General features: G+C 39.1%; 1 protein-coding gene across 1 annotated transcript in view; it reads right to left on the bottom strand.

Annotated features, from left to right (window-relative positions):
- The window catches only part of CNTN3 (contactin 3), a 99065-nt gene extending 85092 nt beyond the window's left edge, over nucleotides 1–13973 (bottom strand). Inside the window, exon 1 of the mRNA XM_050904572.1 lies at nucleotides 13812–13973. The gene's annotated coding sequence lies outside the window, so the exon portion shown is untranslated. The remainder of the gene's footprint in view (nucleotides 1–13811) is intronic.
- Between the last annotated feature and the right edge of the window lie 595 nt (nucleotides 13974–14568).

Raw genomic sequence — 14568 nt, 5'->3', positions numbered from 1 at the left:
TCCAACCTCCGCCTGCATTATATTTTAATAAATTTTGATATCTAAAAGAGAGAATGGTAGTTACTAGCTAGCTAACCTTGTAAGAATTAAGTTTCTTTAAATGCTTCATTTTCTCTTTGTTCTGTAAGATTTTGCTAATCTAGGATCCATTCCTGAATACCCAAAATTTCATTTTTAAAATATGACACTTTGTAGTGTTCAAATTTACAGCTTTAAGCCAGATAAACATATCCTTATGCTCCATAACACGTCAGTTCTTTACAAAGGAAGATGCAAATTCATATGCACACCCATTTAACACCAAGCAGACACCAAAGTATAAAATTCTTGAAGTTTCTCCTCAGTTCATTGTTGAGTAACAGCCTTCCCATTAAAGAAAGGGAGCTAAAAGGAGGTTTTCTCTGCTGACACCATCCCAGTGTGCTGCCAATAGGTACGCAAAGGGTTGCAAAGCATGAGACTCACCATGGGCTCCCTGCCCTCCCCTTCGGCACCGAGGTCACCTCTGACAAGTCGGAGGATGGTATTAGGCTGTTTATAGACCCTCAGTGAATATTTGTCACTAGAGTAAGCCTGTTGCTTTGAAATTGCTCCAGAAATCAAGTATTGAGTACCACTGCAGCTCAGCTTTACTGTAACCTTTTTTTAAAAAAAGGTTATTGTAGTAATCTAAAAATTAGATCCCCATCAGAGGTAGCAGACAAAAATCCATTATATTAGAAAGGTTGCAGTGAGTTACTTTTCCATGTGCTAGGTAATTGGAATATATGTATTATGAAATAACCTGCAAAGCTATTCACTGCCAATGCAAGGATTCAAACTCAGATGACAATGCTGAGCATCCTTTGTCACCTTCAGAGCTCCTAGATAACCCCAGTTGTTTTTCAGATCATCAACATATCAGAAAGAGGTGAGGAAGAGTACAAAAAAAGGTACCAGCTCCTTGCCATTTGATTGTAATGTTTCAAATATGTCACATCTTACAAACGGAGAGTAATGTAATACTAATAGCAAAGAATAATTTTACCTCCCCCTCCTTTTGCAGAAGCAAGGGGGCAGATCCACAATATCATTTTCATGCTTTTGGAAATAAATGGATTTAAGTTACCTCCACAGAAATTCAGCACTTTCAACCTGTGCTTGGAAAAGATGGTCAAGAAACAAAGAGAGTAATACCCACAGAATATGTAAAAGGAAATATAAATATATTTTTTTAAATTAGAATGCTTCCTAGTATTAGATAGTGCTCTGGTTTCAGGAGAAGCCGAAGATATTTCAAAACAGTAAGAAAGCAAGCCTGTGAAGTGGTGCAGACACACCAGGAAAAAACAACATATGTAATTTCTTTATTATACATTTCTTTGACTTTCAGAGATAAGTAAGTTCTCATGAGTTCCTCTGAGAAGTCTGTTGAAGACAACCACATGACAGCAAGGAAAAAAAACCCACCAGCCAAACAAATTACGTAGGATGAAAGTACACACGTATGAAAAAATTCAAGTTGATTCTTCTTCCTTCAATATTAGCTTTCCAAAACCTATGCACTTTCAGATCATATAATATAGCAAGTGATGGACAAGAAAGTCTGAAAGAAATAGAAAGTTTGTGAAAGGTTCAAGAGTCAGTAATTTTATTCAGTGACCTTAATTTTTACTACCCAGAGTCAAATGTAAAAAGCAGTAGTTCCCCAAAGGTGGAATTTTTATTTCTATATATAGAAATGGAACTTGTCAGATCTGGCTGACAAGTTCAAGTTAAACTTTAAGTATGAGCTGGAGGAATTTGTAGCATCACTGAGTCTAAATTAATCAGAAATTCCTGGAACTCAGGAGAGCTACACCGACCTAGAACTTATTTTTCTGTATTGATCACAAACCACAAAACAGAAAATAAACTGATGTACTGACACTAGAGGTCAGCATATCTTTGCAAAGGGAAACAATTATTAGAATCTCATCTTGATAAATTATGAGATTAAACACTCTAGTTAATGACAAAGTCATCTCCACAGGGCATCATAAAAACGAGATGCACTGATTAGTGTGGAATACCCCTCAGCAACTTCAGGTAGCCCATTTCTATTGGTTTTGTGAGGTTTTTTTTTTGGGGGGGGGGGGGGGGGGGGGGGGGGGGGGGGGGGAATATTCATTTCTCATTTCCCTCAAAATGAAATTACTAGCTGTGAAAAATTACCCAATATACTTTGTTTCAATGAAGAATATCTACATGGTAGACTGTATCTTCCACATCACTGAATCAAGCCTCTGTCTCTTATTTTCCACACTCTAAGACCGATGGGAAGCAGTGCCACGATGAAAATATTCTAGCTTCATATGGTAACTACACATTTACTTTTCCACACTCAGTGGAAAAAATAAATAAATAAGTGCTACAATCATAGGCTTTTGAAAATACAAAAGAAATACAACAAAACCACTGTAAAAGTACTATGTCTGCACATAATTTATCAAGCTGGTCTTTCTCCAATACTAGCAATCTCTAGACTTTGCTTTGATACCAAGATAGCCCAGTTCACTGGGACCTGTCTCTGTTAAGATTAATCCAACTCAAAAGTGCTAAAGGTATACAGAAATATCAAGTCAAGGGCAGACCTATCCAATGCCAGAGTTAACCATAAATTGGTTTTTTTTAGATTTTTTTTATATCTGTTATTTGTTCCATTGATGCAGACATGGTGTCAACTCAAGATGAGAACTCAGAATGGATTTCTGTCACTTGAAGGAAATAGTTAATTCAGCTCTGATATCATCCAACAGGCAAATTGAGAGATCAAGGTATCAGAGTAATTCAATGCTAGAGATTGGAAATGCTTCGAAAAAACAAAACGCAGAGGAAATATTGAATGTTACAGAGCCAGTACTGGCAGCATACTTCTGAAAGAAATGCAAATGCATCTAATACACCTGAAAGACCGTAAATAAATAAGAATTGACCAGTTAAGAGCTAAAGAAGCATGACAAAGAATAGAGTTAAAAAACCCGCTAAGCAATAGCATGGCTTGTTCCAAAGAAAAGTTTAAAATGGTGCTCCAAGGAAACTCGTGGTTGCTCTGACTCCTTTGGGGTCTCATTAGATCTTTGTTCCACAGCTGCATGGCAGCACCACTCATTAGGAAGCAGCCTTTGCAGGTAGCAGTTGTGAGGCTGCCTGTGGCACTTCCTCAGCCTTCCTATCCCTACAGGGATATCAACAATAGACAAATCATCCTGACGAAGTTGGACCGTATGCGCAAAAAGGAGGAAGAAAGTTTTAGAGAAACTTCACCATTACCAAGCACTAAGTAGGACTGAAGTCATCTCCAGTGTGTCATTAGCAGAGACTTAGTTAAAAGCGTCATTTTAAATAAAATTAATTTAGAAAAGCTTAAAACAGAAGAACCAGCAACTGTTCTGTGGGGAGTTTTATTAAAATTTCTCTTCTCTCACTGCATTTATTGACTCTTTCAGCCACGGTCCCCTGCTTCACCTGCCCATCCATCCTTTGCACTTGATCTAAATCTCTCTGGTACACGGACTGCACAGGTGGTTCTGGTTTACAGACCATCTTCCCTAGTCCTATACTTATTTTAGTCCCTCCTTTTCCCACCGGAACAAAGAACATTTGTAGTAATTGAATGTCCACTCTCCCTGTACACTAGTCTTTCTACAAACTGTGTCACAGAGCATCTCTGCTTTATACCTCTTATTTGGCACGACGTTACAACCCTCTCTGAATATACCAACAGGGTTTACTGAACTTGGTATCTGCAGTTCTTCCATTTAACAGCTATAACCACTAAAGAAAGCTTTAATTCAGCTGAGCCTTTTACCACAGGGAGTTATTCCATGTCAACAAAAGCAGTGAAGTTGCAAAAAGAAAATAATTAAGGAATGACATTTATCTTAAAGTCCTTGGGAATCCTACTTTATTTTAAGACCACCACCTTCCACAACTCTGTATCAACAATTTGAGAGCCTCTTTAAATCTAGCCAGAGGTCTTTACTTTGCACCACCTGCGGAGGCAGCCCACCTCAGTCAATCTTGGGATACCCACGGGAACACTTCACAAGAGAACCAGCTTTGCATTTTTCCCCTAAGTTTACAGGGGAATGTTTATCAGAATCTCTTTTAAGTCTTTCTATTTAATCAATTACGGGATACAATTTAAAATTAGTAAGTCTTTTAAGCAATAGCAACTCCAGACCCAACATACATGGAAGACCTATTCCGAATACAGTGAATGAAGTTTGATGATATGTTTACTGTCATTAAAAACTATATTATGCCTATTTTTGGTGTTGGTACAGTGAAGGTGTTACACTGATTGGGTAGGTTAATTTTTCAAATTCAAAATGCAGATATTAAATTAAAACAGAATTATATTGCGTTTTTCTACATTACTTCATGAAACATCCACACATTGGTAAATATGAAAGTTAATGAGACGAAGCAGATTTGCATAAAAATTCACTCTTGAGACCTTAAAACTTATCTTGATACTATTTGCTTCTTCTGTCCAGCCAGTCACAGCTTGTGATTAACCAATTTATCAGAAACAAACAAACAAAAAAAAGGTATTTGATGTCTTCTTTCCATAATATTTTGAAGAGTTTTAGTTACAGAAGCTGCTAGTATTAAAAAACAAACAACACTTCTACTCACAGAAGAAACAGAATTAAGACACCTATTAGACAAAACACCTGCTATGACAATATTAACAGCACAGGCATCAGCCAAGACATTTCATTTCAAATGGCAAGCGCATGCTCCCCATATGGATGCAAGTGCGGACTCCGTCCTTGCTGCCGATGGATGGCTCTTGAGCCCCGAGGAGCAGACTTCTAGGTTTGCTACAGTGTTCATCTGCATACAGACTTTGTGTGCCCTAGTTACCATCAAGCTCACTTCCAGTTTCCAACTAAAATCTTATCTTCAGTGCCAAAATTGTATTTCCAAATCATACAGGAGGAAAGGGCGCTTTTACAGTGTACCAAAATTTCCAGGCTGCAACTTCTTGGTAAAAATTCTTTACCTATAGTAATCAGGAATCTTGTCTACTTAGCACAAAGAAAAGTTTGAAATTCCCTGCAAGTGTTATTAAAATTTAAAAATATATATATATTCATATTCACCAGTCATCGCCAAAAGCTAACTTCTGCTGCTACTTTAAATACCTCCATTTATTACTGCTATACAGATCATTCCTCTATACTTCAGTAGATTATTAAATGCCTTCCCAACCCATGCTACACAATGTCAGTGCAACAGCCTCTTGCATTTCAAAACCCTATGATTAACGCACCGTAATGTTAAAAATGCAATGCACCCTTGATAACACGACCTGTGCTCTGTCCATTAATTCTTCCTTTCTTGGAATAACAATATTTCAAACTAATAATCAACTTCATAAAGCTTTATTTTTTTTTCCAGAAGAGTGACCTGTCACAAATAAAGTATTTCCTCTGTTATTTTCAGGCCCTTATTCCTATAATTTGTATGCCTGAGGCTTTCCCCCTGTAACTTACCAATTTCAGACACCCTTCTGATAACACATATGGGTCATCACCTTCAATGAGGCGCTCCAAGATAGGTACTTCCAGAGGTCAGAAATTCTTTGAACCCAGATGACAAGATGTCACAAATCACTTCAAAATAATCTAAGGCTCCAGAATTATGATAAATAAATCAAAGCTATTGGAAAAATCAAATACGAAGTTGGACGAACTATGCCTGTGTGGCTGCAGTGGGCGGGAAGGGGGGGACCTGACTACCTGATTTCTATTTCCATAACTTGGATGACTACGATGAGTGCATTTCCATTACCAGCTCTCCAGGGCTGCCAGAGTACTTGCTGACCATTAGCACGGCAAGCCTTGGGATGGCAAGAAGTGTTGCTGATGAGCCAACACTTAGTCTCTGAAAATAAGACTGACCTTTGGCAATTAAGGTTACTTTTGTTAGCCATTCCTCATTCCCACGTAAAGACCCTTTCTATTAACATATGGAGAGTGGCCTCTGGTGATGTACAAATACTACAGTATTTCTTTCAAAACACCTTTGGTTCCATTTCCTACAAATCATAACTTCAAAAGCTTCTTCTATCCTGCATGGTTGCCCAAATATAACCCATCACTTTCCATTGCATACATAATTTCACTTTGTTATTCCTTGGCCAGAACAAAAGTTGATCTATATATCTCGCCTTGTCCCAGCCGGCATTAACATCCACCTCTCGCAGGGCACCGCCTCACCTGGCTGGGGAGCCCCACAAATGCTGATCTAGCTCTGAGGGTTACCTACAGCAATTTGTCAGTAGTTCCCTCTTCATCAAAAATTTAAAGACTGCTGAATTTCCAATAATCCTACTGCCCACAGTAATACCATCTAGCTCAAATATTTTTTTAAACAGAATGTACTATTCTCCCTCATATTTCTCCTATACAGAAGTGCAGTATCTACATAAAATCAGGGTATCGGACAAGCAAGACTCATCCTGCCCTTGAAATGGGCTTCAAATCCCGGCAACTGAAATTCAGGCAGTTCCATTTACCTGAACTGAGGCATCTAGGGAGCAAAAAAGTGCCACAGAGTAATAACAGACTGTCTCCAAGCACTTGCAAAAACAAAACAAAAAACCCAACACAAACCCCAAGCATTTCCTAAACTCCCTCCCAACACAGAAAGATTAAAAAAAATGAAGCAACCAACCAAAAAACCCAACCATAGACAGACCATTAAATGCCACCAGACAAAACAGCAACATAGTCAATCCACTTAAAAAGTGTTGACAATATATTACTCTGTCATGGTGCTGCAACTCAAAAGCATACAAAACTCAGCACAGAAATACTCTCAACAGCAGGCTGCACCAAAATTTACACAAACAGGCCCCTGTGTTTAACTAACTTTTCCTGAGAAAGAAGTTACTCTGATTTACAAAGCTCCCTATAAGAAATATCCCTGCTCTTAGTCCCAAAAATACTCATCAAAATGTACACCCTAGCCTTTCTGGTCTCTCTCACTACAGGGGACCATACAGAAACTCAACATTTCCATCCCATTAAACTTTTATTATGTTTATTATTATTATTAAATATATTATGCTATACATTTGTTTCTTCTTGACCAATATCAATGAGAAACTCCCCAGACTAAAACTGACATAAAATTCATGCAAACTTGTTGGTGAGACACATTGCTCCACATGAGCAGTGATGGAAAGTTTCTCTTCTTTCCATAAGCCTCACACACAGGTTTCTTTTTTCTCCCTCTGAGCAGAAGCAAGCCAAGAGGAAGAGATGACCCACAGGCAAGCTGACCTGAGACAGACCCCACAGGCTTGTTTTCTGCCCCACGGCCAGATAAACAGAGGAAGAAGCCTGCAGGCGAACACAGGGGATCCTTTGTTCTTTCTTCTTTAGCTATTAGACATCGACAGTTTTTGCCACAGTAGGCAAGGGTGAGGTGTCACATATATCACTGAACTAGCAGTAAATCCTTGTTTTTAAGGTCAGCACGCATCTTCGAGAACAACAGTCTTTAAAAACCAATATGCACGCACTGGAGAGATTTTATTGAAAACGCAACTCAATGTTGAGATACGGAACGGTTTGGGTGGGGAAGCCAACAGCAATAGGCTCCTCTGCAGTCTTCTGTTCCGAGGCTCAATGCATCCTTCGAACTGCCTCCAGTGATGGAGAGGCTAAGCGTAACGCTGGGCCATGCATAGTGCTCTACATCAAGGCAACTACTCACAGGGAATAACTCGCATCAAACCGTCTTACATGGTTGAAGATAACGGACAAATGCAGCACTGGGGGAATGCACCACTGCAGTCCCAAGCTGAGACCTCACCCTGCAAGCTGAGGGACCAGCCCCATCTCCCCACATGCTCCAGCCACAACACTTGTTTACAGCCTGACAGCCGACACGCAATGGGTAACAAGATGTATTGTCTCAGTGTAATTGTAAAAGAAAAATTAATTCCCAAGAAGTAAGATACCAAGAGGGCAAAATGGCATAAACGCTTCAAGCATATAGGTAAAAAAAGGGGGGGGGGGGGGGTAAAAAATGTGAAATTTACATTTTATATACAGCCTTACCAGCCTTTTCTTATTTTGAAATATCTATAGCCTGGGAATGGAGGAACTAGATAGAAGAATTCACCAATTTTAGCAAGGAACTGAGCTTCAGGAGATATGGCCACAGGTACCCTTAATCTATCCTGTCTGTGATTATCTCACTCCAAGTCACATGCAAGAAAATAATCCCCTGCAGCATAGAGCATTGATGTGAAAGGAAAGAAAAGCTCAAAGTCACAGCTGAATGCTTATAGCTGAACCCATTTCAGTACTTTTTTTTTTCCCCCTTCTACTTCTTACTTGAGACCAAGGCAGCTTAATCTGCATTGATGTCTATGAAGTTTCACTTTAAAAGTTATTCAGCCCAAGAGACTTTGCTCTCTTATGAATAGAAATAAAATGCTCAAATATTTTTATGCAAAGTTTTTTTAAAAAAGAAACTATGAGATATTGCCTGAAAACTTGAATACTGCATTTCAGCCAAATTTCAAACTAGTAGCAGAGATATTAACCCCAAAGTGAAACAGAAAAAACAGTTAAACTGAACTAGCAGGCAGGATAATACCCACTGGAGAATACAATAAAGCCATTACAGATGTTCAGTTGATTAGTATGGCTGATTAGCTTGCACTTGACAGTGTACTGTTCAACAGAATCAAACCATTTTATGGTTATTAAGACCACAGAATATGGTATTTTTTTAAATTATTATTTTTATTTTAATAGAACACTTCCCCACCTCTTCCCACTCCTCACTTTCTCTCCGTTTTGCCCCACACACCCCTGCTCCCCTTCATTACTGCAAAATTAATTCCAGCATTAGCTTAGATACACGCTTGCTTTGCTAACTCACCACTGGAAGAGGACAGTACCCAGACCTCTATGACAGAAAGTAAAGGGAAAGAAGGAGGAGACACGATGAACAATGAAATGACAGCAGGTAATCTCAGTTTTGCATAATTTAGAGATTATAATTATTATTTGGGTACCCTCGTTACTCATGTCTCTAGGCAGGAAACTGAGTTTCAGCATAAGACCATAATTTGAAAAAAGCAGAATAGTAGAGGTTAAATTTCAACTGAGTCTTCTTCCATTGATACTAGAAGAGAAATGTTAGTGTCTATTCCAAGATTAATGCATGCAACCACAGTTGATCCATGGCCCCAAAAAGCAATAAAGAAAATACTATACTTGTTAGCCAAACAACCGTGAAACACCTCTTATCCTTCCCACGTAATGAGGCCTCACTTTCAGGAAAAAAAGAGAAGAAAAAAGGACTTGACAAAAAGCAGCGTTTAAATTATTTAGCAAGATCTTGTTAAATATCAGTACAAGGTTAGATGCGATAAAGACTACATTGGCTTTGCTGGATAAGTTTGACAGCTTTGGTTTAAAAAAAAAAAACCAACACAAAACTGGAAGGAGCAGAGAGCTACACTGAGATAACAGTGGCGATGAACCTAAGAGTATCTGAAGTACTGAAAAATCAATTTCGTGACTTAGGAACTAAATTTAAATTAGGAAAACTGTCTGACAGAGGTTTGAAAACCGTGGAAGGAAAGGAAGATGGGGAGGGAGGTTAATTGGTTTGTAAAGTATTAAGAATACCTTGATATAAAATGCCCTGGCAGGAAAACAAACCTGCAGAGAGTCATACAAAGAGAGCACATGGAGTTTGCACCAGGGAGAGGGGGTGCAGAAAGAAACCCAAATTTAATTTTTGAGGTTCAGGAGTTTTATTTCATCCTAATAATAATAATATTGTTCTGAAAACATTCATGGCGCCAAAGCAAGTTTGAAATACAACTTCAGAAAACCTACACTTGCAGCTTTGCTAACCAAAAAGCTCTACTTCCCAAACATCACTTTATCTTTTCTTCAGAGAAGAAAAACTCTTTTCCACTGTGTCTAACAGGAAAGTAGCAACAAGCCCCAGATGCCAGAAGAAGCTGTTTTTCTTTTGGAACTCCAAGGTTCACTTCATGTCTTGATATACTTGGCATTGCTCTCACTATTAATCACATACTGCAGACCAAGAGAAAGCGCTTCTCCAGAAATGACCTCAAACTAAATTCATAATTCTTTAGGAATGAATAAACCCACTGAACCAGAAAGCTCAGCCCTTCTGCAGTGGGCTACAAGCAGCCAAGCTGCTTTACTCCCTTTAGCAAGATTCACCGCCACCTTTTATTTAAAGCACTGAGTGGGAACTGTTCATATAGCTTAACAACATACCTGTGTTTTGAGCCAGGAAAGGAAGGAAGAAGCCAGAAGACAACAGAAATCCTTTATGAACGGCTACACTAGAGGCATGCTACATAACTTCAATCTGTCACTGGATTTGTATTTTCCTGTGCTACAGCCAAAGGAGCAAAGGCTCCTGGACACTCCTACCTAATACTTTTTCCTAATCCTCTAAGACCTAGAGGAGCATCCCTTCGCACTTTCCAAATGTTCCTACAGAAATCGAGACCTTCTGCATTACGTTTTTCTGGAGTTACCCTCATCAAGAGGAAAGATCCTCTATGAAGAATGGGTACATGTGTGTCTCTCCACACATATTAGACGGGTTCTTACTCTTCCTCACAGGGAGGAGCTATTCTAAGTTGAATATGAAATTTGAATAGTCAGATCTATGACATGGCATGAAAGATGCTGCAATTACTAAAATATTTGGGACACACCTCTGCATCCTTCATTGTACAGGAGAGGGAAGGTGACAATTGGAACTTCTACTGAAACAGAGCCTTAAAGAACATATTGTGCCTGGCTTTAAGTGGTATCATTAAAGCAAGAACACAAAGCATAAACTCATCTACATAAAACCTTGTACAAGAGTACTTGAAGCTGTGCCTACAATGCATACATTTTTAAGTCATAAAAAGTAATTTTAATTCTACAAAGGCTTTTGGAGCCTTTTTTGACTAACAAGACCATCAAATTCACCTGACCACACACAACGAATCCAGGAAGCAGGATTTTTCAAAGCCTAATGTTAAAGGGGGCTTTCAAGACCTCTTTCACTTTCCTATAATATTAATTGGATCTACATATATTTGACATAGTGGAGAGGAAGAATACCATAATAGAACTTTGTCAATTGATAAACCCTTGCTGGGATTTTGTTTCTAGAAGTACCAACGTCTTTTAGTTAGAGAAGTCTAAGGTATGTAAAATATATCCCAGTGAAACAAAGAAGAGTCATATTTTTTAGAAGTCCTCCACACAATGCAGAGAAAACTTGCAGAATTTATCAGAATAACACATCACTCAGGACTCAGGAGGATTCGCAAAGGAACCAGATAAATAACACAAATAACAAGTGTGCCCAGAATTATAGTTGCCTGCATTTGTAAAGTAAACAGAGGCTGGAGCCACCGCTGCAGGACACGGCTTGTAGCTGCCAGTGCCAGAGGGAGGAACCAGCTCCAGAGAGCAGCAGCTGTAGAGACACACACCCCATCAGGCTTGTTGCACCCTCCTCCAGGTAACTGGGGTTGGCTGTTTGCTCGGAACATCCACCCAAATATTGAGTGTGACTTTGCATAACTCTGAGACTTCGATAGTAAGTGATGGCAAAAGGTGGGTTTAAGATGACTGGGAAAAAAATTCATTGTTATTTCTGTTGCCAAAGCAAAACCTGACCTGGTTAGGGACAAAAAGAGAAGAAAAATATACACTAGCGCTTTTCTACCCCCTAGTTCATAAAAGTAACACAGCATATTTCCATAAGTCCATTATGGGTTAACTTTAACATGTGTAAATGTGTGTTGCATCACTGCAACATTAACATTTCTTTTGTGCAAATAAAAAAAACCCCCAGCTCTCTGCTGCAATACCTGTTTGTATCTCAAACAACTTCTTTTCACGTGTGCTATTTAGCTAGTTCAAATCACTATGTAATACTGCTTCCCAGGAAGTATAGGGATAAATTAATCCAAGAATGATATGTTTATTACCACCTTAATTAGGCTTATTGGACAAGTCACTGAGTCTTTCAGAAAGGAAAATGTGGATCCATATAAATTCAGAATTTGAGGAAATTTAAATTAGAATTGCAGACACTTAACTGTCTGCAGTGCTTATTCCCCAGGCTGATGCACTTCAAATTTTTCTGAAAACATGGTGGAAATGCTGGTTCTGCCCTCCCTGCTGCAGGGAACCAAGGGCTGGGAGAAGATTCCCTTTGTTACAGTATTGTAAAGGGTCATAAGGATAAAGGAGATTATTTTCTTGTGCTTATTTTGCTAAGATACCTGCAGAGAAAAAAATGTGATTTTCCCCTTCCGGATGATGTTGTATGCATCAACTACAAATTCCAAGCCTGGTTCTCTCAAAAAAATGTCACTGTAGATTGTTATCTGCTGGAAAGAGAGCATCCTTGGACACAAAAGGGAAAGTACATCTACATTATTAGTGATTTATATGTTTGAGGCTTACATGTAATTCTTTTCACACTATAGTGTAAAAAGCTTCAGGGAGCTGCTGGAAACTTCTACCACGACAGTATCCAAGGTTCCCAGAAAGGCAGCAGATACCTGATGAGGAGTTAAGGGGATCAAACGACCCAGACCAGAACTCATGCCTACTCTGCATTAAGAGTCCATCTCAGAATGAAAGCAGACTGGAGTAAACTTCAGGTTTAATCTCACCAAACCTTACTACTTTTTTCTATCAGTTTCACACATTTTACTGTTTGTTTTTTTTTTTTTTTAAAAATCACAACTATGTGAAAGGTCTGGGAGCTTTTTGTTCTTTCAGGATAAGATACAGGCACGAGCAGTTAACTATGCAAGTTATCAAAATCTGTAACATTAGGATGTTCAGATGTGGGGGGAAGATTGTATGTTAAAATAGCTCAACAGCAGGAACCACGAGGTGGTGGAGCTTTGCAACTTCCTTAAGCTGCTTAGCTTCAGATAAGGAGCTTATGCAACTTTCTTAACTCTGGAGTACATTCAGCAAGTGATATCAAAACAGTCTTCAAGTTAAACTACACTTGGGACAGATGCCTCTTGAATCCTGTCATTTTGCCTTCTTACCAATGAAAGAAGCCAGAAAAAACCAAGCCCCCACAAAAAACCACCCACCCACTAAAAGCTAGGTACAGTTTAGTAGAGGAGGTAAGTGCCATACTTGTTTCCCTTGATGTTTCCCTTCCATGACATGGGACATCTGCATAGTAAGCCCAGCTTCTGAGCTTTGGCAGTATGAGCAAGAGATTGTTTCACAGTTTCCAAGTGGAGCCTGACTACGAAGAAGCTGCTTTGCAGTCATGTGGAAATACTTGTAGAAATGAGTATAAATACTGCAGTTATTCTAGTCAGAAAACAGACTCACGATAAGTGGTTAGAATTTTTCATCTGAAAATAAACCAATCAACCCACAATGGATCTAGTCAAGAATATTCTTGGGACAGGATAGGGACAAGGTCAAAACCTTCAAGTCTTACAACAGTCTTGATTAAGTTGCATCAAAGCTGAGACTTGAATGAATAATGAACATGAAAGAGACACTACACTCCTCTTGGAAGTTGTTGAAGAAAACATGGAAAAAGCCAAGAAAAGTCCGTGATCCTTTTCTGGATCCCAGTGTCTTATGGAGAGGCACCAAATGCCACCATCACCATTTCCAGAGGAAGCACAACAGTGTCAAACACCAGGTCAGGGCACAGCACTCACCACAGCAGATGCACAGGGGCTGGTTCTTGGAGAGGCTGGGACCACTCACCTCTCCAACCAGGGGCTCCTGGGGGCTCCGCTTTTGAAGAAGATGGTGTGTTTCTTCACAAAGATTCACTTATTTCAGCTGTTACGTAGAAGGACAGATCTGTGGAAGGGCTTTCTGGTCTACAAGTGCACCTGATGAAATACTGGAACTTTCTAGTATCTGGATTTTGGTGTGCGAACCACAGTTACATGGCAGGGAAGAACTTACTGCAAAACAAAGTGCCAAGAAAACCACAATCTTTTGTTATTCTCCAAAGGAGAAGAGAGGAGGAAGCCCTACTTGTTCTTCCTGTAACAGACACAGAAGAACAGCACTGTTAGACATAACACCTCTTCTGTTTGCATTTTAAGCTTATCAAGGAAAAAGGATGCTCAAGTAGACTAAACTACAGCTTTTAAAGCATTAGAAACACAGCTCTTTACCAGAGCCACACAGATTTTTATTTTCTTTAGCAATACAATAGCAAAGATAGTCAACACAAGATTCAAAATCCAATAGTTACAACAATTATAGTGAGAAATTGATAAACTGCAAGATCTATAAACAGATTAAGCTAAACATATAAAAGGAAAACTACCGTATATATGCAACTACTTCAGTAATTGTATTTGATTCCACAAATTGTTTGCCAGTTCTCTGTAAGGCTTCATTGCTTTTTCCACTATAATTTCAACAGGAGTTTTAGAACAGGAAAGATGCGAGACAAGCAACAAGAGGAACAGTGCTATGTGAGAAGGCAGACCCTCAAAAGCAGGGG

The sequence above is a fragment of the Gymnogyps californianus genome, chromosome 13, assembly GCF_018139145.2.
Source record: "Gymnogyps californianus isolate 813 chromosome 13, ASM1813914v2, whole genome shotgun sequence".
NCBI lineage: Eukaryota > Metazoa > Chordata > Aves > Accipitriformes > Cathartidae > Gymnogyps > Gymnogyps californianus.
This window is presented reverse-complemented; position numbering and strand designations above follow the sequence as displayed.